We start from the raw sequence: 25,246 nt of genomic DNA on the forward strand, positions 1-25,246 counted from the left end.
TGATAATTTCTTTGATTTTAGCATTTAACGAATTTTAGCACTAAGATTACCAAATCAAAAAGATATAAAAATACAATTTTTGCGCTCATTTTAACATTTATCTTAATTACAGCTGTCCTCACTATACAGGGGGAAAATAAAGTTGCGTCTATTTGCTTTATTTAATCATGTGCTTATCCACCTTACCATAAATTTCAATCAACAAAGGAAAAAGAAAATTATATTTTTAAAACTTATTTTATCATTTATCTACTTCACAACTATCCTAATTATATAGAGGAAATACGATTTTTTTTTATTTATTCACCATATAAGGGGGAAATGAAATTGCTCATTTATCCCCCTTATCCACTTTACCACTGAACAGCGAACTGGTAAAGTTATAATTTTTACAATTTATCTGCTCTATCACTAACTACAAATGGATTTTTTTCCTTATTTCACCTATAACCTCCCTAAAAAGAGGGATATGAAAATGCGTTAGTTTTATAATTTAGTAACTTTATTAAACATAGAGAAAATAAAGTTGCATTATTGTACTCACTTTATTCCTAACGTCACTAAACAGGGGGAAAATAAGATTACCTGTTTTAACATTCTATTTAGTATTTAAACTTTTAAGCACTAACCATAAGAAAAATGGTGAAAATAAAAATGAGTTTTCTTAATCTTCAACAACTTTGCTAATAAACTCATTAAATAAGGAAATAAGGAGGGGGGGCGCCTGTTGAAATCAAGGTGCATAGTCAATTGATTTAGAATTTATCCAATTAACTATCACTAAATAAAAGGAAAGTAATTTAGTTTTCCTTTTATCTATAATGTCACTAAACTCACTAAGCAGCGGAAAAACAAGTTTTTATATCTTTAGTTTTGCATTATTCCATTTTAGCTACCACTAATCTCACTAAATGTGGATAAAATAGAATGACATTTTCAAGATTTATTTTAGCTTCTTTCTACTTTATCACTAACTTTCGTAAAATGGTGAGAACCGCGCAGGGCTTTTTTTTTTTTTTTTTTTTTAGTATTATTAGTATTTTTTTTTTTTTAGTTATTTTTTTTTTTTTTTTATTTTTTTTTTTTTTTTTTTTTTTTTTTTAGCATTCCTCCACTCTAGGGGGATACTGAATGTATGTATTTCATTTAGCATATACCCACTTTACCACTAACCTTATTAAGCAAGAGAAAATAAAATCCAGCTTTATTAAATATCATCTTTAATTAATACACTTAGCATATACTAACTTTACCATTAACTACTCTAAACCACGGAAAATAAGATTCCTCTTCCTTTATGCTCTATTCGCACATTTGCGTATCAAGGACACTTATGCTCACGTAGGCGATATTATGTGGCCATGCGTGGTGTAAAATAGTTATGATCAACTAGATACGTGACACGGGCAGATGGGTGCAAAGCAAATGTATTATAATGAGCCGCAAACGTACGCACGGTGCATGCATGACGTGGTGTTTACCAGAACTAGGCTGACAAGCTGCAGCGCACCCAAAAGTAGTGCGTAGCAGAGCAAGTGACACCGTTAAACGTATAAAGTCTATGTAACGTGGTGCGTTACGGTCTTACGTCACCCTTACGATGTCCCCATGTACTGTGGTGGTTAAACGTAAGCTATGATAGGGCCGGGATGGACTCATGTGATGCCAATCACTGTTACCTCACTGCAGTAATCTGTATTTACAGTCTTTTTTGGTGTTATATGTCCTTTCTTTTATCATTATTCTTTGCTTATTTATGGACTTTTGTGTGTTCTAGCAAAATTAATAAAAGGAAGTCTTCAATTACATGATAATTTTTTTCTCGTCAATACTTAGAAACTGGAACAAGAAAAAAGCCAGATATGATATTGTAAATATGTTTAATCTTTCTGAACACCTATAATGTTATATTTTAAATGCAATACTGTGTATTTATTGATAAATCAGTAATCTGTATGTAGACAGTATTTTGTATTTAATATTTTTTTATCATTAATTTTAGTTCATTAGTGTATTTTGATGTGTTGTAGCTAAATTAATATAATAAATTGTTCAATAAATTGATATTTTTCTCATCAATACTTAGAAATTGGGACAAGAAAAGAGCAAGATATAATATGGCAAGTATATATTTATTTTTTTCTAAAAACTTACAAAAATATTTGACGCAACATACAAAAATACAGCAAATATAAGAAATATATACATAGAAACATACATGACATTACAAATTTAAACATAGAAACATACAGTAAATTTAAGAAATATACTTATACATAGAAGCATGCGTCAAAGATAAGAAATTCAAACATAAAAACATACAGTAAACTTAAAAAAATTAACAATAATAATGTAAATTCTCCAGGAAGGCGGTGGCAGTTGACAGGTTGACGAGGTTGCTAAAGTTTTCATAGATCCCTTCCTTGTTCTCTTCGTGGTCTCTTTGGACATCTTAGACAAATCTCTACTGACGAGGGCACTGGCGGAGAGAGGCGGTAGGATGTTGGTCCAGTGAGCAACTGATCCGCGGCCCACTGATCGCCCCTCTTATCCCAGCGTGCAGCGTTGCCATGTTGACGTGGGTATCTGCGGAGTGGTACTGTTGCCGCGTCAGCGCATGCACCACATGAAGAACCATGCGGTGTGGGGCAGGAACCCTAGAGTTATGTAGGACCTCATGTACACCTCTGCAAACACGCCGTCTCTGCTATGTTGGCTCCACACTGTGCGTGGCGAGCCACACAAAATGTCAGTTGATGTGGCAACCCACATATCTTTTGAACATCATAAAAGATTCGTGGCTCCCCATGCATGCTCGGGTGGTGCATAATGACACCCCCGATCCGTCCGCATGCCCACGCACTTACATACGACTTACATTGTATTTACGTAAGCTGTTGCCAACTACCAATTTCTGCTCGTGCTTGGACATGAGTGCCTAGATACGAGAATGTGTGAACTAAGCATTATGGTAAGTTCACAAATTCACGCACCAAGGTACGCATGTCCATGCATGGGTGGGTATTGGTAATTATTACGTAAATTCAACATAAATGTGCTGTAAGTCCTATGTAAGTTCATCGGGCATCCGCTAGGTTGTTACGCACCACTCGGCTGCGTGTGAGGATTGATGGATCTTTCGACCTGCCCAAAACTATATGTGGGTGGCCAAGCCAACTGTTACTTAGTGTGGTTTGACACTCATAGCCTGGTGCAAACATGGCGGCGGTCATGTGGCGGCAGTCACATGGCAGTGGCGAGTGTACACATGTTCCGAGACCGCTCCAGGGTTCCCACCTAGCACTTGATGCAGGAGTAGATGCAATAATCCTTCCACTCCCCAGGTACCCAGGACGACATAGCAACGCTGGTCCCTGGTATGAAAGAAGCGAACAGTGGGCTTGCGGTTAAGTTGCCCTAAGTTTAGACATTATATTCCATGAATGTGTGGATGTATGTATTTCTTATGTTTATTGTATATTTGTATGTTTGTGTCATGAATTATTGTAAGTCTTTAGAATAAAGAAAAATATCTTCTAATTACTAAGTACTGATGAGAGAAGAATATCTTATAATGGAAAACTTTTCTTTATTAAATTAGCTTCAACACATAAAAGTACATAAATGAACTAGGACAGACTAAAACAAAATGACTATCTAAATGCAGATTACTAAATTATAAATAAGTACATAGTACTATATGTAAAATATAGGGAAAGACAAAGTAAGTCGAATACAATATTATCAATATCGGAGAGAAGAAAATTAAAAAAACATAGAATTAGCATATCAGAAAATCAATGTTAAGTAAATATTACAAAGGGTTTAAAAAACTGGAAAATAGTACACAAATAATATTGTAATTCAAACTAAATACATGAGCAAATATTTAAGTAAATACAGTGAGATAAACAATAAAGTATAGAGGAAAGTAACTAAATAGTGTTTTCTTGCCAATGAACAGAGCCTTCAGGCAATGAAAAGTATTCTTTCAGCACGTTGCGTTGCTCCTTTGCATTCCTGGTTGCAGTGAGATGACAGTGACTGCAATCATATGTGTGCATTTCGGTCCTTTTATAGCTGAGGTTTAACCCCTGCAGTACATGGGGCCCTCGTGCAGTTAAAGAAATGCCATAACGCACCACATAACACATACGGTATATTTATGTTGGTGTTACGTGCTCTGCCACACACTACTTTTTATTGTGCTGCCACTTGTAGGGCCAGTTCTGGTAAACGTCACATATTATACTGCTGTGCAGTATAATACGCTTGCGTTACAGACATCAGCCCATGTCACGTATCTGGTTGCTCATGGCTATTGGTATGTTCACACATTAATGAATCAAGGCACGCATGCCCACGCACGGGCGAAAATTGTGAAATATATACAACCTCACATACAATAAAACATGAAACAAACATACAAGCATACAATAGATATAAGAAATATACCCATCCACACATACTGGCCCGCTTTATCCCAGGGTACAGTGTCGCCAATGTATCTCGAATGAGTCTGGTGTGGCAGGGTTGATGCATGTGCTCTGACACCATGGGAAGACCAAGGCGGTGCGAGGCAGTAACCCTGGGGTGGCGTGGGACCACAGGTAAGCTCCCCGCAACCACTCAGTTACCATAACGTTGGCGGCAACGCTAACTGACAGTGGCCACCCACACATGGTTCTGAGCAAGTCGAAACGTTTGTGGCTCCCCGCGTATGCCCGGGTGATGCATAACGGCCGCGCCACACACCGGCGTATTTACATAGGATTTATGATATGTTTAAGTTGCATTTACATAGTTACCAATTTTCGCCCGTGCGTGGGCAGGCATGCCTTGATACGTGAATGTGTGAACTAAGCATATTTCCCCATGCGTATGGCTACGTCTTACATACGTGAATGTGTGCACTTAGCATTAGTATTTATCAACTTTACTACTAAGTCCATTTGACAGGTGGAAAACACAACTGAGTTCTACTAGCCTTGATCCACAAACCATAAAAAGGCGTCCTATGTATATACTTTACCTTTTTCAGGAAGATTTTGTCATCACCAAAGCTGTCTTAGCTTTTAGAGAATTGACAATGAGGAACGTATTTCGATACTAATTCTTTATTGCATTAAACTGCGAATTTAGATTTGTAATTTAAAAACATTAGTGCGGGTGTGAAAAGCATTAAATGTCTGAGCATGACTAAAATGAGAAATTCGTTAAAGATATTAAAGAACTGTCACAAAAACACAAGTGCTGTACTTCCAAGGCTATAAACAGTTTATATATTCTTCTGATAATTTATTACCTCAGTAGAATGATAATTATGATAACGGTATAGCAACAATGGCCATGAGAATACTTGAGAACAAATATATTATTCATGTGAATATTCTTATGCCCTCACTTATTTATTTATTTAATTGGTCATTTTATATTCACCATTAAGGGCAAGATTCCATTTTAAGCATGATTGGACATTCCATACTCTCCCTAGCTTCAATTGAAAAAAAAGAAAGAAACAGTAACAGAAATTGAACTGAATATGGTCAAAATGTTTCTTGGTTTTAGTGAAAGGTCTTTTTTCGACGTCATTACTAAATAGCTAGTATTGAACTACGTAATTTCTCATTGCTTGAAATGGATTGCCTTAAGGCAAATGCTCAACAATTACGCAAAGGATTTCCCAGTTGAAATGTAAACCACACTTTAAAGATAGAAAAGTACTATGAAGATAAAAAAAATTTTCATCATTTCCCTTCCTTGTTGTTACGTTTGAAATGGCAAATATCAGAAACAGTACTTAAATTATTTCTAAATAATGACTATAACCTACTCAGCAATATCAGAGTAATTTCATATTCCATTAATTTTTCATGGCTCTATCGGATAAGTCTTGAAGAACAAATCTTAAAAACAATGAATATTAAAGAGAGAGATCAGTGTATTTCGTTGCTGCTGAAAAAAAAAAAAAAATAATACAAATGTGACATCTTTATCACACCTAAATGTCTGGATTTTTTTTTTTCGTTTCTTCCCAGTTTTACCGAATTATTCATGACACAGGTCTTCTTGTAACAAGCAATGCACAGAAAATTAATTAAAGTTTTACTTTTGGTGATGATGAGCTCAAATAGACATCGCAGTCAGAGTAACCATAACGTCAGAAAACGAGAGAGAATACCTTATAAATTGTTTCACCTCAGTGCGAGGATGACCTCTTGGATGCCCCCCCCCCACCCCCCCCCCCCCCCCCCCCCCCCCCCCCCCCCCCCCCCCCCCCCCCCCCCCCACCCTCCCCCCCCCCCCCACCCCCCCCGTGTTGGCTGTATACGATTTGACTAAGCCATGAACTGTCACATCTAGTTTTCATGTTTTCTCTTTCTCTTCACCTTATCTACAACTTACAACTAGTTATCTAATCCAAAAGCTTAGTTTAACAGAGCACACTGAATTCGAAATTCGAACAGGGGTCGCCCAGTAGAAAGCTAGAGGCGACAGAGGAAGAAAGAGAGCATTTCAGCAAGTATTAATCATAATGAGATGATAAATGGCTCTTCTTATGTCACCTTGCAATAAATCCTTTGAGGTTACAGATCATAAATGAATACCCGAATAAATCCAATAAAAGGCTGATAATATTTGCAGAAAATATTTTATGAGGCAATAAAAGCCATGCAATATTACGTTTGGGAGTAAAACTCGTATTTCTCTTTCCTATTTAATTTATTGCCCCGAACCCATTACATTTATAGATTTTCAACATAAAACGTCTATTACCAAAATGGCAAAGAATTTCTATTACATCGATTCTCTTTCAGAATGACAAACTCGATTTTTTTTTCACATACTCTAATCATTCTATCTTGTGTTAGTGGGAAATTCACAGGTAATCGTACTCTACCTGAATAGAATATGTGTGCTTTACCCAACTGGGTATTATAATTTTTGATGGCAGTCGTTATTGGCTCTAAGCGTTGTATGCGAGGGACTAAAATAAAAATGAATCAGTTTGGTGCCTGTAGTGCCCATATTCGTCATATCTCTTAGCTACCGTTAAAACATAGAACGAATTCACCGAATTTCTGTCTCTGATATTTCTTATGCAATAATGAACATCATGTGAAAGTAAAAACACAGTGAAGAGACACGAATGAGCTAATACAACAATGGATGTACGTATGGTAATTCGTTTACACAGGATCAAGACTGGACCTTGTGTATAAACTATCATTTCAGAATCTAATACTTGACATTTTGTTTTCAACATAGAATTGTTCCTTTCTTCGTCCTTTTCAATCTTGTCCTTTTAGTCTTTTCTCCTTTCTTCTAGGTAGGCGTAATACTTCTTGCATGGTTAAGACCCCTTTTTCATACATCTCTAAATTTTTCGCTTCCATCAGGTTTAAGTAGAAAAGGTGCAGACAGAGTCAAAATAAAATTGTCCGTCCTATCAACCATTGCATAAAAGGGAAAGAAAGTATTTTATAACCATAACATATGAAGGTTTTTGGTGATACGTTCATCTGCTCGAAGTCATTCAAATAGAGGACCAATGACCCGACTTCATTTTAAGAGTGCATCATCCTTATCTGTGTTCAGAAGGTCGGAAAATCATCTTTTTAACATACTAAGAATGAAAAGGGGGAATCAAGGACTATAGTACACCTGAGTTTGCTTAATTCAACAATAGAGTATGTGAATAAATCAATGCATAGCAGACAATGATCTGATTTGTATTCATCAGGTAAATATAATGATATGGAAATTGAGATAAAGCTTAATTAAGATAATGTATCATTATGGTCATTATCGCCCCAAAGGCCGTTTGACACAAAAGGACACTGATATCTCCAGTTCTCCACTCACCTCTATGCCTGGTCTTCCATCTCTTCTGGTGCTTACAGTAGGCCAGCATACTATCTACCATACTACTCCTCGTCATTATTATATGCATAGCGGCCCTTATTATTCTTCTTAAAATGTTATTTCCAAAGAGAGAGAATTTTGAGACATGGTTTCATTGTCTTGCTATGATTGAAGCAGTAATAGATTTATGTATGCAATCTCAGTCTCTTTGATCCACAAATATTTAGTTTATCCAATGATTATCATTACTTCAACATCTATGAAAGTTTAAAGCTTATTCATTACAGTATACATACAAACTTTTGCTCACACTTTGATCTTATTACTTTGACGATTCTTCTTAGACTTGCTTCGTGTTAACTTTCTGTCGTTGCTCCGGTCTGTCTTTTTAATCTCCAGCCACTGTTTGCTACAAGAGTGAAGCAAACAACGAAGGTGGAGTAGCATGCCCCTGTACCACTAACATGCACTTGATCACATTAACTTTGCATCTACATTTACTGATATATTCCGTAATATTGGTCTTTGGACACTGTTAAATGCTTTCTCGTAATTAACAAAAGCAATCAGATCAGAATGCATTCCATATGCTGCTGCAAATACCCTTTCTGTTCTAAAACTGTTATGTTCATCTCAGAGCTTTTTATGAGCTCGCTCCCCAATTTTACTCAAAATAAATGAACTAAATATTTTCGTTAGAACCGACGGAGGTGCAATGCCTTCATGGATACCAAATTCAGTCTGGTTACCTCTCTTTGGTACCTTTGCTATGACTTTCCACACCTTTATTTCTCCGTTCAATGTTCAGTAAAAACAGGGTAGTTTGTATGCGAGATATCATTTCATTATCATACAACATTTTCTCTGATCGATCATAATTTTGTGCTTTCTATATCTTATGCTCCTTTATCATATACTCATTTTAAAAAACGGGGATTCTTTCATATCTCTCGTTCATGGCCTCAGAAAAGTATCTTTTGATGTTACTATTGGTCCATCCATACTTTCATCAGGTAATATATTTTTTTTTTCATTTACAGAAATTTCATAAAAATTTTGTGCGTTACCATAACACTAATGCTAGTCTCAAACTACATGGCGTTTTAAACATCCTCTGCCATATTCCATACGTTTTCATATATTCCTAAAGTTGCACCAGTACTCTCTGATTGTCTACTCCTGCTCAGACATGGTTTCTAGGGCCGTAAATCTATTTGGACTCTCGATGCTAAATTTTATATTATCTACAGCTGCTAACGTAAGTAAGAAACAAATGTTTTTCTAATTAATGGGTAGAGAACTATTTGTTTATATGCCTTTCATCAGAAGTTATCATTGTAATTATGGACGTCAATTTATTGGAAAAGAGTACCTCGGATTACCGAATTGGTTGCAGCTTAAGGCCAAAAAATTGCACCTCATTTTCATTTGATATTTCTCTTAGGTTTTCATGTTCCATTACATCCGTCACACCATCATTATTCATATCTACTTTTACATTCATATCACCAGCAGCAATTCTAAGATCTCTCTCTTAATTCTTATATGAAATTGGTTTTTTATATCTCTAGATAGTTCATTCGATGGTGCATAACACACTCTCATACTCACACTGCACTCTTTTGATATAGGTTTTATGAGCAGTAATCCGCTGTTCATTCATAGCTCTGTAGTTAATCTATTGTTTTCAAAGGTCACATCCGAGGCTTCCAAAGCTGAAGCCTAGGAGACAAAGTACTCGAAATCATAACCCTATTCTTGTGGATTAGCCTTGGTTTAAGAGGTGCCACTTGCATGGCACTAGTTGCTCGTACCTTAAGCTCAAAGTCCCAATCCATGTATTACCAATTGGGCCTGGTGGACCGGGTATACATCAGGAGGTATTACTCCAAGGGTCCGGTAGTATCATGCTAACTAGAAAAGAAAGCCTAAACATCGATTCCTAGTGGAAACCATTGAAATTGTAAAAAAAAAAAAAAAATCCAATGTGATTTTTTTCGACCTATGCAGCGAATATTAGACCCAATACTTAGCTGGGAGAGGTCAGATTCAGGAGAGCTTAATTTCAAAATATTTTCCAAAACTTAATGTAAAAGGCACTCACACACATTCACAAACGCAGACATACCACGCTCACACACACACACACACACACACACACACACACACACACACACACACACACACACATATATATATATATATATATATATATATATATATATATATATATATATATATATATATATATATATATATATATATATATATATATATATATATATATATATATATATATATATATATATATATATATATATATATATATATATATATACTTGTGACGTAGTGCCAAGTATCTGGTTACTACACTTACCAATCTATATATATATATATATATATATATATATATATATATATATATATATATAATATATATATATATATATATATATATATATATATATATATATATATATATATATATATATATATATATATATATATATATATATATATATATATATAGATTGGTGTATATATATATATAGATATATATATATATATATATATATATATATATATATATATATATATATATATATATATATATATATATTATATATATATATATATATATATATATATACTTGTGACGTAGTGCCAAGTATCTGGTTACTACACTTACCAATCTTTAAATGAATACCTCACAACAGCCAGACACCTGAACCCTCATCACAGGTAGTACTAAACGACTGAATACTCTAAAAGCAACAGTGATCCCTTAAACAACAACCTTCCAGTATTACAGAAAATCAAACTAAGTTCATCAAATACAGGAGTGAAGTAATCTTGTATGTAATTAAATTAATTACAGGGCATCACTCCATCAGCAACTTTAAAAGTCTAAGTATTTCCCTGATTCTAACTCACTTCAAGTAAATTGAAGGAAAACAGCTCAATTACCACTCTATGTTTCTACCTATACAAATCATATAATTACTTAAGTATACTGTTGAAAAAAAACACATAAAGAATTTTAAATAAAAAAAATTATTATCAAACTCAAAATTTATAAGTGAAATTCACAATCTCAGGGAAATTAACTGTTACTTGAAAACAAAGCAAAGTTTAATTAATTCTTGAATTAATTAATAAAAATTATATCAAAATTAATTTATCACAAATTTCAAGAAAATTAATTGAATCGAAATTCAAAAGTGTTAGGTAATATTAAAACTTTGGAAATTAATTCACAAATGCTAAACAACACTAAAACTTGAAAAGAATTCTAAGTAAATGCAAATTAAATCACAAGTGTTAAATTCAATTAAATGTGCAATGATTAATTGATGAAAACAACTAAGTTAAATTGTGAATGCAAATGAAAACACATCACAGAAAAATATGGAAAATACCAAAACTGCAAAAAACACTAATCACATAGAATATAAAATAAAAACACACAATTCAATAAGAAAAGGGATAAATGCAAAAAAATCATTTAAATAAGAAAGATAGATAAATGCACAAAAAAGTAACTTCAAATGAAACAAACACAAAACACAAAAATTTGTAATGAAATTTAAAATAACACTACCTTGGTACCAATTATATCTTTCTGCTGCAGCTTGTTAAAAAAATTTCACCAATTCACAATATTTCAAAAAAGAGAAGGCGCCGTTACACACTTCAACAATGTTTGTTCAGATTCCACAAAAAACACTAAATAATACTAAATAACTCTACGAAATACAAAATTTAAAAGATACAAGTGACCAATGTCTAAGTATAAATCTTTACGTTACGTTAATATGAAATAAAAAGTGACATGGGAGAGAGAGAAAGAGAGGAGAGAGATGTCTGAACGCCAGGGATACAAAGTCTGTAATAAATCTCTTTCTTACGAAAACTGAACAATGGATTTCGCACAAACGTTTTGGGTATGCAAAAGATGATGCAATCCTTCTAGAAGCTTCTAATATGATGTAACTTTACAGAAAAATCGTGAAATCTTATCCCTCTTACGCCGAAGCGGTAAAAAAAAAATTGTCTCCCGTGTGCCGGAGGTGTTTCAGAGTGAGCGCAGAAGCGGAAAAAATATTTTTTTCAAAAAATCACAGCGCGCTTAGTTTTTAAGATTGAGAGTTCATTTTTGGCTCCTCTTTTGTTATTGGCTGAAAATTAGTATGCAATCATCAGAAATGAAAAAATTATCATTATCATATATAAATAATGCGATATATGATAGCGCAAAAACGAAATTTCATATATAATTGTATTCATATCACGCTGTGCGCAAAACGGTTAAAGGTAACAAGTTACTTTTTTTTCGTTGTAATGTAACTAAATTGCAATCATTTTGGTATATAACACATTGTAAAACAATAAAAGCAACACAGAGAAAATATCATCACAAAATAATGCATGAATTCGTAACGCGCAGACGTGAACAAATATTGTTTTCAAAAAATTCACCATAAATCTAAATATTGTCCTAGAGACTTCCAATTTCATTCAAAATGACGAAAAATGATTGAATATTACTATACTGTAAGAGTATTAGCTTACAATTGCAGTTTTCGACCATATTTGACGAGTTAAAGTTGACCAAATGTCAAATTTTTTTATAATATATTTTTATATGCAATTATTTCGGAAATAAGAAAAGCTACAACCTTCAAATATTTTTAGTTTTATTCTACATGAAATTGCGCACGTTTCCATATATAGAACTCTATGAAATGCCTAATATGAAACGGAACAAATATTCCGAGAATGGGACGTACGCATTTCGGAGATTTATGGCGGAGAATCCGCGAGCGGAGGGAAGGAAATATTATTTTAAAATTCACCCTAAATCTAAATATTTTGCTAGAGACTTCGAATTTGTTTCAAGATGAAGATAAATGACTGCATATTACTAGACTGTAAGAGTTTTAGCTTACAATTGCGTTTTTCGACCATTTCGGTAGAGTCAAAGTTGACCAAAGGTGTTTTTTTTTCTATTTATCATGATTTATATGCAAATATTTCAGAAATGAGAAAAGCTACAACCTTCAATTATTTTTTGTTGTATTCTACATGAAATTGCGCACATTTTCATATATAAAACTTTATGTAACGGCTAATTTAAAATGGTGCAAACATTACCACAATCGCATGTATGATTTTTTCGGAAGAGTTACCGCGCGGACGTAAAGAAAATGTTATTTTTTTCATAAATTCACCATAAATCGAAATATTGTGCTAGGGACTTCCAATTTGTTGCAAGATGAAGGTAAATGATTGAATATTACTAGAATATAAGCGTTTTAGCTGACAATTGCGTTTTTCGACCATTTCGGTAGAGTCAAAGTTGACCAAAGGTTGAAATTCTGGCAATTATCGTTATTTATATGGAAATATCTCAAAACTGATAAAAGCTACAACCATGGGTTGTTTTTAGTTGTATTGTGCATGAAATTGCGCACATTTCCATATATAAAACTTTATATAACAGCTAATTTTAAAATGGTGCAAACATTACCACAATCGCATGTATGATTTTTTTTCGGAAGAGTTACCGCGCGGACGTAAGGAAAAGGTTTTTTCATAAATTCACCATAAATCGAAATATTGTGCTAGAGACTTCCAATTAGTTGCAAAATTAAGGTAAATGATTGAATATTACTAAAATATAAGAGTTTTAATTTACAATTGCGTTTTTCGACCATTTCGGTAGAGTCAAATTTGACCAAAGGTTGAAATTTTGGCAATTATCGTTATTTATATGAAAATATCTCAAAACTGATAAAAGCTACTACAATCATGAGTATTTTACTGTTGTATTCTACATAAAAATGCGCATATTTTCATATATAATACTTCATGTAATGGCTAATTTACAATGGTATAAAAATTATGTCAAAGTGACGAAATAATTTCCGAGATGTGTCACAGATACTTTTTAGTGCGGCAGAAAGATATTCGCGCTTGCGCGCCTGCGTAACGATTGTAAACAAAACAACACCTTGATCCGTGAACTCCCAGCATCCCCCAAGGCGCATGATTCAAAAGTTTTAGGCTGGCAGGCCTATAAGTATTTTTCCGCGAATTCTAAAAAAAACTTTTGTAAGTCGACATAAAATACGTCCAGTCGGTACAAGGGAGACAAAAAATGTCAACGTAAAATACGTCCAGTCGCCGTAAGAGGGTTAACATGGTTATCGACAAAGAAGTACGTGTCTGAAACCAGTCATGTACATTGTATGCTCAACAAAGACACGTACTCGATCGAAACAGAAGTCCCTTATCAGACGTGATGACAGGTTTTCACAACAACACGGAGATCACGAGTTCCTCTAATATGAGGTGTTGACATATTACGGAAACAATTATATCTTGGAACGGACAAAGTTAATCTCTCTCTCTTTTCACATTCTACGTTATATATTTTAAAATTATGTTATGTGAAATCTGAACATACATTTTTAGACATCCTAAAACTCTAAGCTAAATAAGAAATCTGTATATAGTCAAAGAGAAGATATGTGTGTTTATGAAAACTGCAGCATATAATATACCTCCCCCTAGAAGATTGGTTCTCATGGTGTTGAATCCAACGATTCGCAACAACAAATAATCAGCAACTACATTGTTTCTGTCACTAATGTGCTGTACTCTTAAGTTATACTGTTGCAAGCACAAAGACAACCTGGTCAGTCTTTGATTATTTTTCATTTGCTGGAGAAATGATAGTGGATTGTGATAAGACAACACTAAAATTTCTTAATTCCTAGGTCTGTTCACATACACTTCAAACTTTTTCAATGTTGTGATTAAGGCTACAGTTTCCTTTTCGATTGTCGAATATACTTCTGATGTTTCTCCAGTTTTTAAGACATGAAGCACACAGGATGGTAGATATTATTTTCATCTTCTTGAAGTATAACAGCTCCAATGCCACAGTCAGAAGCATCAACTTGTATCACAATTTTTTTGTTAAAGTCTGGAGCTTGAAGTACTGGTCTTGAAGTTAAAATGGCTTTTACCTTCTCAAAGGATTTTTGACAGTCTGGAGTTCAAACATACTTAGCTTTTGGACTAGTTAAGTCTGTCAAGGGAGCTACTACGGCTGAAAAATTTGGGCAGAAATGTTGATAGAATCCAGCCATGCCTAAAATTCTCTGTAGCTGTTTCCTGGTAGTAGGTGGGGTAGCCTTACGGATACCTTCTACATTAGCACTTACTGGAGCAAGAAGGCCTTTCCCAACTTCAAACCCAAGATACTTAACAGTTGCTTTCCAAACTCACTCTTCTCTAGGTTGCCTGTTAGTCCTGTTTCTTATAGTTTCTTGCAAACTTTCCTCAGAATCTTCAGATGTTCTTCCCATGTAGTAGAGTAAATCACTATGTCATCCAGGTATACACCTACTCCTTCTATAGATCCTAGCAGTTGATCCATCACTTGTTGGAGTGTTGCAGAACAGTATACTGATACAGTCCAAAAGGAGTAATAAAAGCTGACAGCAACTTCGCATTCTCATCTAAGGGAATCTGATAATATCCTTTCAACAAGTCTATCTTGGAAACAAACTTGGCTTGCCCAATATTATTAAGTTACTGATCTATAAGAGGCAAAGGATAATTCTTAGCCACACTGATAGAATTCAGTTTCCTATAATCAGTACACATTCTAAATGAACCATCTGGTTTCTTCACTAACCCACATGGAGAACTGAAGTGACTAGAACTGGGTTCTGCTGATCCATGTTGCAGCAAATACTCAACTTCCTTCTTCAAAACATCTCGATGATAAGGTGATAAGCAATAGGCTTCTTGCTTGAATCGTTTTCCGTCTTCTTGAATCTTGATCTTATGCTTGGTTAGATCAGTATGCCTAGGTACATCTGCAAAAATTTCTGGAAAACTTCTAATTAATTCACTTAAGTCTTCACCTTGTTCAACACACAGATGTTTGAACTTATCCTACAGATTTTCCAAAAGTGAAGAATTATTCATCTTGCTTTCAGCTCCCAATTTGTAGCCATCATCGTCTTATGTAAATGAAGTTGTTTGTGTTATTGACACAGTTTCTATTTTAGTTTCTGAGAAATAATGTTTCAAGAGGTCCACATGTATCTTTTTTTGTCATCTTCTTCTTTCTGGTGTTTCAATCACATAAGTTCTATCACTCAACTTCTGAATTATATTGTAAGGACCTTGAAATTTATTATTGAGGGGAGATCTCTTGACAGGTAAGAACACTAACACTTGTTGAAAAACACTAAAACTTCTTAGCTTAGTCTTAGCATCATACCTCCTTTTCATGTTCTCTTGACTCACTTTCAGATTTTCTAAAGAGAATTTTCTAATCTCTTTCAACCTTTTCCTTAAGTTCTTTATATATTCACCTTGGCTTTCCTCTTGATTTTCTTCCCAATTTCCTGCAAGAATTTTCAACAGTCCTCTCACTTCTCTACCAAAAATCATCTCATTAGAGGAATAAACCATACTTTCTTGATAAGCACTCCTAACTTCAAACAACATTAATGGTAAACCAACATCCCATTCTCTTCCTGACTCAGAACAATACTTTGTCAGCTTACTTGAGTTTCTGGATGATAAGCAGTGGATAACTGTTGTTTCACTCCCAACAGATTCTTCACATCCTGGAATAACTTTGAAGTAAAATTTGTTCCTCTATCACTTTGTACTATTTCTGGTATACCAAACTTTGAGAAAAACTCCACAAGCTTTTCAGCAACTATCTGGTCAGATATGTTTCTAACAGGGATTGCCTCTGGATATCTTGTCACAAGACACATTAATGTTAACAAATACTAATTTACCTTCTTTGTCTTCAGCAGTGGTCCAACCATATCTAAATCACTTTGCTAAAGGGTTCTCCTCTAACATCTATAGGTTGTAGGAGTGCTTTCTTGATGGTTTCATTCGGTTTTCCAGCCATCTGGCAGGTATGACACTCAAGACAGAATCTGCTAACATCTTTGTGAAGTCCAGGCCAGAAAAAAATATTTCATGATCTTTACCACAGTTCCTGATTCCCATATATCCAAACTCATGAGCTACTGCTACCACTTGCTTCCTCGATGGATATGGAATCAAAACTTGATGATATTCGCCCCATACAGCATCTCCTGGTATATCTGTAAGTCTATACTTCCTCATCAGCAAACCTTCCTTCGATAATAACAGGTGGGAGTTTGTTGCATCCTGAAGAACAAGTCAGCTAATGATGCATCCTTCTTCTGCAAGTCCATTGGTTTTGCTACTGTCTTCAGGAACACTTTGACTACTCGGAGTCTCTTCAGGAACATCAGGTTCTTCTTCTTCGTCGTCGTCTTCTTCATCTTCTTGGGAAATCTATTTTTGGTCAGGTACTAGGGGAAACATCACTTCCCTGGAACAATTCTTCTAAACACAAAGATCCTTCACTTGATCCTTCTTGGGTATGTAAATCCTCAGTTTCTTCACTTGTAGTCGTAGTCCTCTTCATACTTTTAGTAGTTACACAACTAGGAAACAGGTGGGGGTTATTCTTCTCCAACTCTACTGTAGGACTAATCCTCAATGGTTTGTCTGTCACTACAGATCAAGGAATAAATGGCACACCACCAACTTCATTCCCCAACAGAACATGTACACCTTCCACAGCCAGTGAGTCCTTTACAGCAAAATCAACATTCTCTGTCACCAATTCACACAACAGGTTTAAGCGGCATATAGGAGTTACCTCCTCTCCTCCTATACCCTTTAAAATAACTGAATCTCCTGTGAGACTCTTCTCCAACTAAGGGTGAGCACCACATACTACCACACTATGGTTACTCCCTGTATTACGTAATATCTTGATTGGTACTACTTCCTCCTTGAGTTGACAGCATACCCTCATATGGCTTAAAAGCCTCAACACTGCTAATCCACTCACTGCTTGAAGTTACATTTCCACTGGTTGCTAAACATTCAGCTTGTTTAGTTTCAGTCTTTTCTGGAGTCTGATTCTTTCCCACACCGCTCTTCGTAGTTTGTTTCACCTGGTAACCTTTCACTACTTGACCAATTGGCTTTGACAGCTGTTGATTCCGGTAACACTCTTGACTGAAGTGTCCAGCTCTTCCACACTTGAAGCAGACAACATTAAGTTTCTGTAACTGTCTTGAAAAATTAGATGAGAATTTCACATTAGCTTGCTGAGGTATACTATCTTGTGTACTCTTGGTAGTATAACTTATAGGTTTCCCATTAAATTTTTTCCTGATATTTGGATGAGACTTAAAACCTGGGCATATATATATAATATATATATATATATATATATATATATATATATATATATATCTATATATATATATATATATATATATGTATATATATATATATATATATATATATATATATATATATATATATATATATATATATATATATAATATATATATATATATATATTTATAATAACCCTCCTATCATTATGTAGCAATTCTAATTACACACCTATTATTGTGTATGATGTTAGCGCCATCTATTGATTGCTGATCGTAGTGGACAGCATGGATGAAATTACTTCTTGTTTTTTTTTACGTATGTAATCCTTGCAAAAGTTTACTTCCAAGCTCTGTAAAAGTTAATACTTTGAGTTCGTTATCCAGTGCTTACGATTCACTTGTTTCTAGTTGTTTATTAAGTGGTTATTTGTTATTATTTTGTTATTATATATTCAGACGTGATTTAAAAATAAGTAAAGTCTTTGTTTAGTTTAACTTTAGTTGGATAATTTATCTAACATCTACTATACCTACATGAAGTGTTGCCCTCATTACTGAGAATTGATGAATAGTCAAAGTGGAAAGCTGAGGTTGTGACAATATATATATATATATATATATATATATATATATATATATATATATATATATATATATATATATATATATATATATATATATTTATATATATATAATGTTCTGACCTGCTTGTTCACCCTGGAACGTGTAATCTAACACTAGAACGTGTAATCTAACACTAAAAAAAGTTGGCCTTGAATGGAGGAACTAGAGATCACAACAAAAGAAAAGAGCCGATATACACGAGGAAGGAGGAATTTACATAAAACTGGACAGCAAGTTTTAATTGCACTATATTTACATTACTTTACATAGGTCCATGGAAACTATTAAGTGGCTGATTGTTGATCCACCGGAAACAAGTGGCTGGGAAACCAGACATGGAGTTCAGAATTTTGCACAAAACGGTTATTGTAATGCAGGACTTATTTTTAAGGGGTTCCCAATTTCTCCCACAATCAAGCGCGGTGTTTGTCGGCAAAGAGATTGCATTCTAGCATGAGTATTAAGTGAGTGAGCACTTGGGGGAGCATTACACACTACCTTCTATCAGTCTAACAATTGACAAACCACTCAGAGGAAATGAAAGAACTATTACTTGCTTTAATTAACTAGGGGATGTTTACAAGTATCACAAAGGGATTAATCACAGCATCGAACCAAAATTGGGGGAGTGAGAAGCTAAACAAAGGGAGGGGGAAAGTCACCTTGGAAGAATGGAAATGAAACAGAGATAAAAGACCAAACAATTCCCTAACTGAGCTGAAATTTACTCTCACAGTACCTGTCTATAAGACTGATATCTTGGTGAAAGCACTCACCCTGTTCTTCAAAAAATCTCCACAATTCTCCGGAAAATAGTCCAAATGAGACCGGAAGAAGTGCATTTTCACTGACATGCACGCACCAAGTTGGCGGAAATTCTCCATTAACTCATCAACCACCTTCTGATACTGGGAACTTCTTAAAGGACAACCAGGCAGAGAGTTTAGGAAGATGTAGGGCATCATCAAAACTAGCACTCTTGATGAGTTCCCTTATTTGAGGACCATCAAATATACCGGTCTTAAGTCTCCCCCCTTGTTTTTTTGTTGAAATATCTGATGGAGAAAATCGAATCCTCTACTTCCCTGTCCAATGCCTCTACAAATTCTTCATGATACCAAGTTTGATGTGGAGGGGTGGAAGCAATATCTTGTTTGGTTCAACCAGAGGGTGGGACAGAACATTGTGTGACCAAGGTTTTAATCTTTGTCTTGATGGCCAATCTTGTCTAAGATAATGCTGGTCATCAGCACAGGCATCCCATAAGCACAGAGAGCATGGATACTTTGTGTAACCACCTTGAAGTCCTAGGATGAGTCCAACAACTTTAAGATCTCCAAAGATCAACCATTTATGTTCCTGGTATTTTAGAGCAGATAACAGACATTCTAGTGCTTTGTGGGATTCTTCAATTTCAATTGTGTGCCCAAAAGGGATCGATGAAAACTTATTTCCATTATTCAGAAGAACTGCCTTGAGACTTCTGTTAGATGAGTTAATTAAAAGTCTCCATTCCATAGCATCATACTTTAGACCAAGTAAGAGAAGATGCTTAAATCTTCCATCCTCAGTAAAACCAGCAATATGAACCTGTCCGGAGGACATTGAAAATCGGATGACATCAACGAGTTAATCCCTCTGAAGCAGCTGTTCCAGAAAATACCGGATGCATCACCAGACTGGAGTTAATGAGGCCAGAAATCACCAAAAATCATCCATCCTTCCTGGGCCAACGGTCAACTGCATACAATAGAGATTTACTGCCTTACCTACATATGCTTTTGTATTTACACTCTTGTACAATGTCATCTGTCCAGATTTTACCAGTGAACAAGGGCACAGAGAGAAGTGCTCGAAAAAAATGGTTGCAACGTCGAATAGTGTTTTATGGGACTTTTATCTCATATATATATATATATATATATATATATATATATATATATATATATATGTGTGTGCACATATGAGCATAAACTATACATATCGATCTGTTCTAAAGATCTAGTTGCTCCTGCCATCAGTGAATCTAGTGTAGTGGATTCTCAAAAGTCAATTTTATATATATATATATATATATATATATATATATATATATATAATATATATATATATATATATATATATATATATATATATATATAGATATCTGACTGGTGCAAATGTTATGTTACAACTGAATTTCATCTAATAAAAGGAGTTCATTAAAACACCAGATTATAGAGAGAAAAATATTATATTTCAGAGACTGGTGTCTCACTCTTCAGGTAGATGAATGAGAAAAGTTATAGAAAAGGTGGTATTTATACCTTGTCGATCACATCTGAATCCCATGCTCCCTTTGAGATGTTCATTACCTGCCTCTGTTTAATCAAGGCTGATTCCATCATTTGACTCTTGTTCCGGCAGTTGCTGCTATAAATTATATGTGACAAATTCAAGTTTATTCTATGGTTATGTTCATTTATATGGTTGAAAATAGCTGATTTCTTTGACCATAACTAACTGACCGTTTGTGCAGTATTAATCTCTATGGAAGTGATTTTCCTGTAAATCCGATGTAAGATTGGTCACAGTCCAGGCATGGGATTTTGTAAATGCCTGTGTCCTTGGGGGATGTCTTTTGTTGGACGTTAATCATGGATTTAGCTAAGGCGTTTGGGTAAGTAAATGCAAAAGGGTTAGATTTTCCGAGGGCCTGGGTCCCATCTTAATCCTTATCCATGGTGTGGAATTTTTATTTTATGGTTGGGTGTGTCTCTGGTCTTGTCTTGAGGGGTTCGGTAGAAAATTACATTTGCTTTGTGAATTGCTTTCTCAATTATATGGTCAGGATACTTTACAGATGAAAGCTGCTTACGAATTAGTTCAAATTCTTTATCCAGGAAATCTGGGGAATAAATTCTTAAGGCTCTTAAGAATAGGTTGCTGGCTACGCCTATCTTGATGGGAATGTCATGATAGCTGAAGTAGTGAATGTATGAAAGTGAGAACGTTGGTTTCCTGTATATGGTAAATTTGTATTGTGTCGTGTCTTTGATTATTAAAACATCACGAAAAGGAATTTTGTGGTCTGTTTCCCATTCAACTTTAAATTTGATGCTGTGTACCAATGTCTTTAATTTTTAAAGGAATTAATTAAAATTGCCCAATCTATTATCCCAAAATATTAGAATATAATCTACATATTTCATCCACAGCATGCTTTTGGGTTTTATTGCATTTATTACTGTAGTTTCAAAGCATTTCATGTACAGATGGGCTAAAGCAGGACTTAAAGGACTACCCAAACTATACCCGATTTTTTTTTTTTATAGAATGGTTCCCCGAATGAAAATACGTTATGAGATACACATAATTCAATTAACTTTCTTATTTTGTCTAGTCCCTATGGGAAAGGATCTGAATACGGGTATAATTTTCCCTCGAAACCTGAAGAACGTCATGTACTGGTACTTTGGTGAATTGGAAATCTACATCAAGACTTAAAGATTTATGTTGTGAAGTGGTTTATGTACTTCTCTAAATGTGACTGGGAGAAAAAGTGCCTAAAAAAATGGGAAAGGAGGCCAGCTAATTATTTAGAAATTTTGTAATTGAATGCTCCGGCACATGAAACAATGGGTCTGAATGGAAGATTGTCTTTGTGAGTTTGGGAAGGCCATAAATGTAGGGTAGTTTGGGATTAATTACTTTAAATTTCTCTAATAGTTCAATACTCTTTATGTTTTAGCCAATTATTCTTACTACAGACCCCACACGAACATATAATCAACACACACACACACACACACACACACACACACACACACACACACATATATATATATATATATATATATATATATATATATATATATATATATATATAAAAATATATATATATATATATATATATATATATATATATATATATATATATATATATATATATATATATATATATATATATGTATGTATATATATATATATATATATATATATATATATATATATATATATACATATTATTAGATGTATCGGATATCTAAAAAATATGGTTTGTTGATATATATGCGGATATAAAAGCTTTTTTGTCTTTGCGGAGGCGAATGTGGAAGAGGATATCAATCTTTCAAAATTTCAGATGTTGATGCAGATTTGGATATTTGATTGCCATTCCCTCGTGGATGGATGCAGATGCGGATACTTTCTAAATCTAAATCATAATAATTGATATACTACTTGAAAGTAGAAACATAAGTGATACTCATGTAGCATATGTGTGTGAATACTTTCAGATGAGCGCAGAAACAGTAACAGCGATGCACGAATGTTTGTCTTAGCAGAAGGTTATTTCATGCTCGTTGTATGATGAGGGTAATGCAGTACCCTTCCTTTATGATTACTTTATGGAATTACTAAATACAATAAAAAATATGCTTTAAAATAAATATGCTTTAGCAGAGCTACTTCTGTATCTTATACTGTATGAACGTTTAATTGTGTATCATGTATTCTGCAAATAAAGCAAAAAAGCGAAATTTAGCACGAAACAAAAACAAAATCCACCTTTAGCTACAATGTATTGAACTCTGAGCAGGGCACGATCTCATCATATCTGCATTCTGAAACTGCAGATGTGGATGTCAATCGCAATACTAATGCGGATGCGGATATCCGATACATCTCTCTCTCTCATATATATATATAATATATATATATATATATATATATATATATATATATATATATATATATATATATATATGTGTGTGTGTTGTGTGTGTGTGTGTGTGTGTGTGTGTGTGTGTGTGTGTGTGTGTGTGTGTGTGGGTTTGTGCTAGGTAATGATGGAAAGATAAGAGTATAACTAGCGGGAACAGAATAAAATCAAATTATGTGGAGGAGAGAACATAACATACGTATACAGGTAATGAAAAGGCACTGGCAAGGGCGATAAATAAGGTCGAATCATTTGTGGAAAAAGTAAGGAGGGCAAACAGAAAACTTATTTTCCTATTCAGTTGTTCCAAGTGATGGAAGTCTCGAGATACAAGTTCTTCGACAAGGTTATACTTCTGATAAAGTGGAGAGAGAGAGAGAGAGAGAGAGAGAGAGAGAGAGAATTTACAAGCTCGATGAGAAAGGGACTTACGATCTGAAGAGTTTTTTTTTTCTTTCTTTCTTTTTTCCTCCCCTTCTGGTGGCCGTCTAAGAAGATACGTCAATGCCGTTAAAAGCGAAGAGAAGGCTACAGTTGTCTCGAGGAACTGAGTGTTGGCTGACTCTATCTCCATCATGATCTCAATTACTCCTCAGTTTTTGTTTCTTCCCCTGTGTAAACTTTTGCCTGACATTATAATTAAATGTAATAAGACGCACTGTAGTATGATGGTGGATGAAGTTTGGCGGCGAAAGTTGCGTAACGAGAATTCGAAGTTAATGATCTTGCCGAGTTATGAAGGCGCCGAAAGCTTCGCCTCAAGTTCTGTCTAGGGATTAACGAGCAAAAGTTTCATGATGATTCTGCTGTATTGACATCTCCTCCAGTACTCTGTTATCTTCATCTTCTGTGGCCATCCGTGCCTGTCTAATTTCATGTTAATATTATTTACGTCTTGAAGGCGATTAGAGATAGAGAGTTGATAACAAAAACACATTTCTTGCCGAAAATGACGAGGTATTTAACCGACAGAAAATAAAAGACTTTTGGTCAGTCGGTCGAACAGGTAGCAAAGGGAAGAATGAAATGGTTAAACGGACAAAGCGTTAAAATTTCATCTTCCTCATCATCTTTACCGTTGCTAATTTTACTATTTCTGTTGTTAGTTTTGGAAGTAGCTAAGCGTTTTACAAGAAAATTTCTATATTTCTATTGAAGTAGTTACTATTCATACGACTATAAATCTATATCACAGAATTATCTAGTAGTGCTTCGACTTAAAATTTACATTATGGGCCACCTGTGCTCTACGACTGAAGAATTAATAAACCTTTTTAGGAAAAGGCAAAATCGTTTATTTTGTTCCTTTAACATAAATACCGGGTGGACTATTTATATCTGGCGCCTTTTAGTTACCCATGGTCAAGCCTGGTAGTACAGTACGGTACCTGGCTAAAGTACTGTACCGTAATTTCGTATCGTACCCTCAATTGCTTTCCCGTTCCTTACAGTACGGTAAAAACAATATACCACATTTCCGTACTTTTATCGTGTTATAAGCTTATTAAAACCTATACTCAGTAAAATCTTCTCGTTATGAAAATTTTAATGTTAACAGGTGTAAATTAGCAATTGTATTTTCTATGTACATATTATGTATATATTCAGTTGTCTTAATAATATCAATGAGTATGGTGATAGTATTAACAATAACAGCAATATCGGTGCTTAAGATAAAATTAGTAATAGTATTAGTAATGCCTGATTAGAATAGAACTACTACTACTACTACTACTGCTACTACTACTACTGCTGGCGCTGTTGTTGCTGCAGAAATGTTAAG

Source organism: Macrobrachium nipponense, chromosome 44 (assembly GCF_015104395.2).
Source record: "Macrobrachium nipponense isolate FS-2020 chromosome 44, ASM1510439v2, whole genome shotgun sequence".
NCBI lineage: Eukaryota > Metazoa > Arthropoda > Malacostraca > Decapoda > Palaemonidae > Macrobrachium > Macrobrachium nipponense.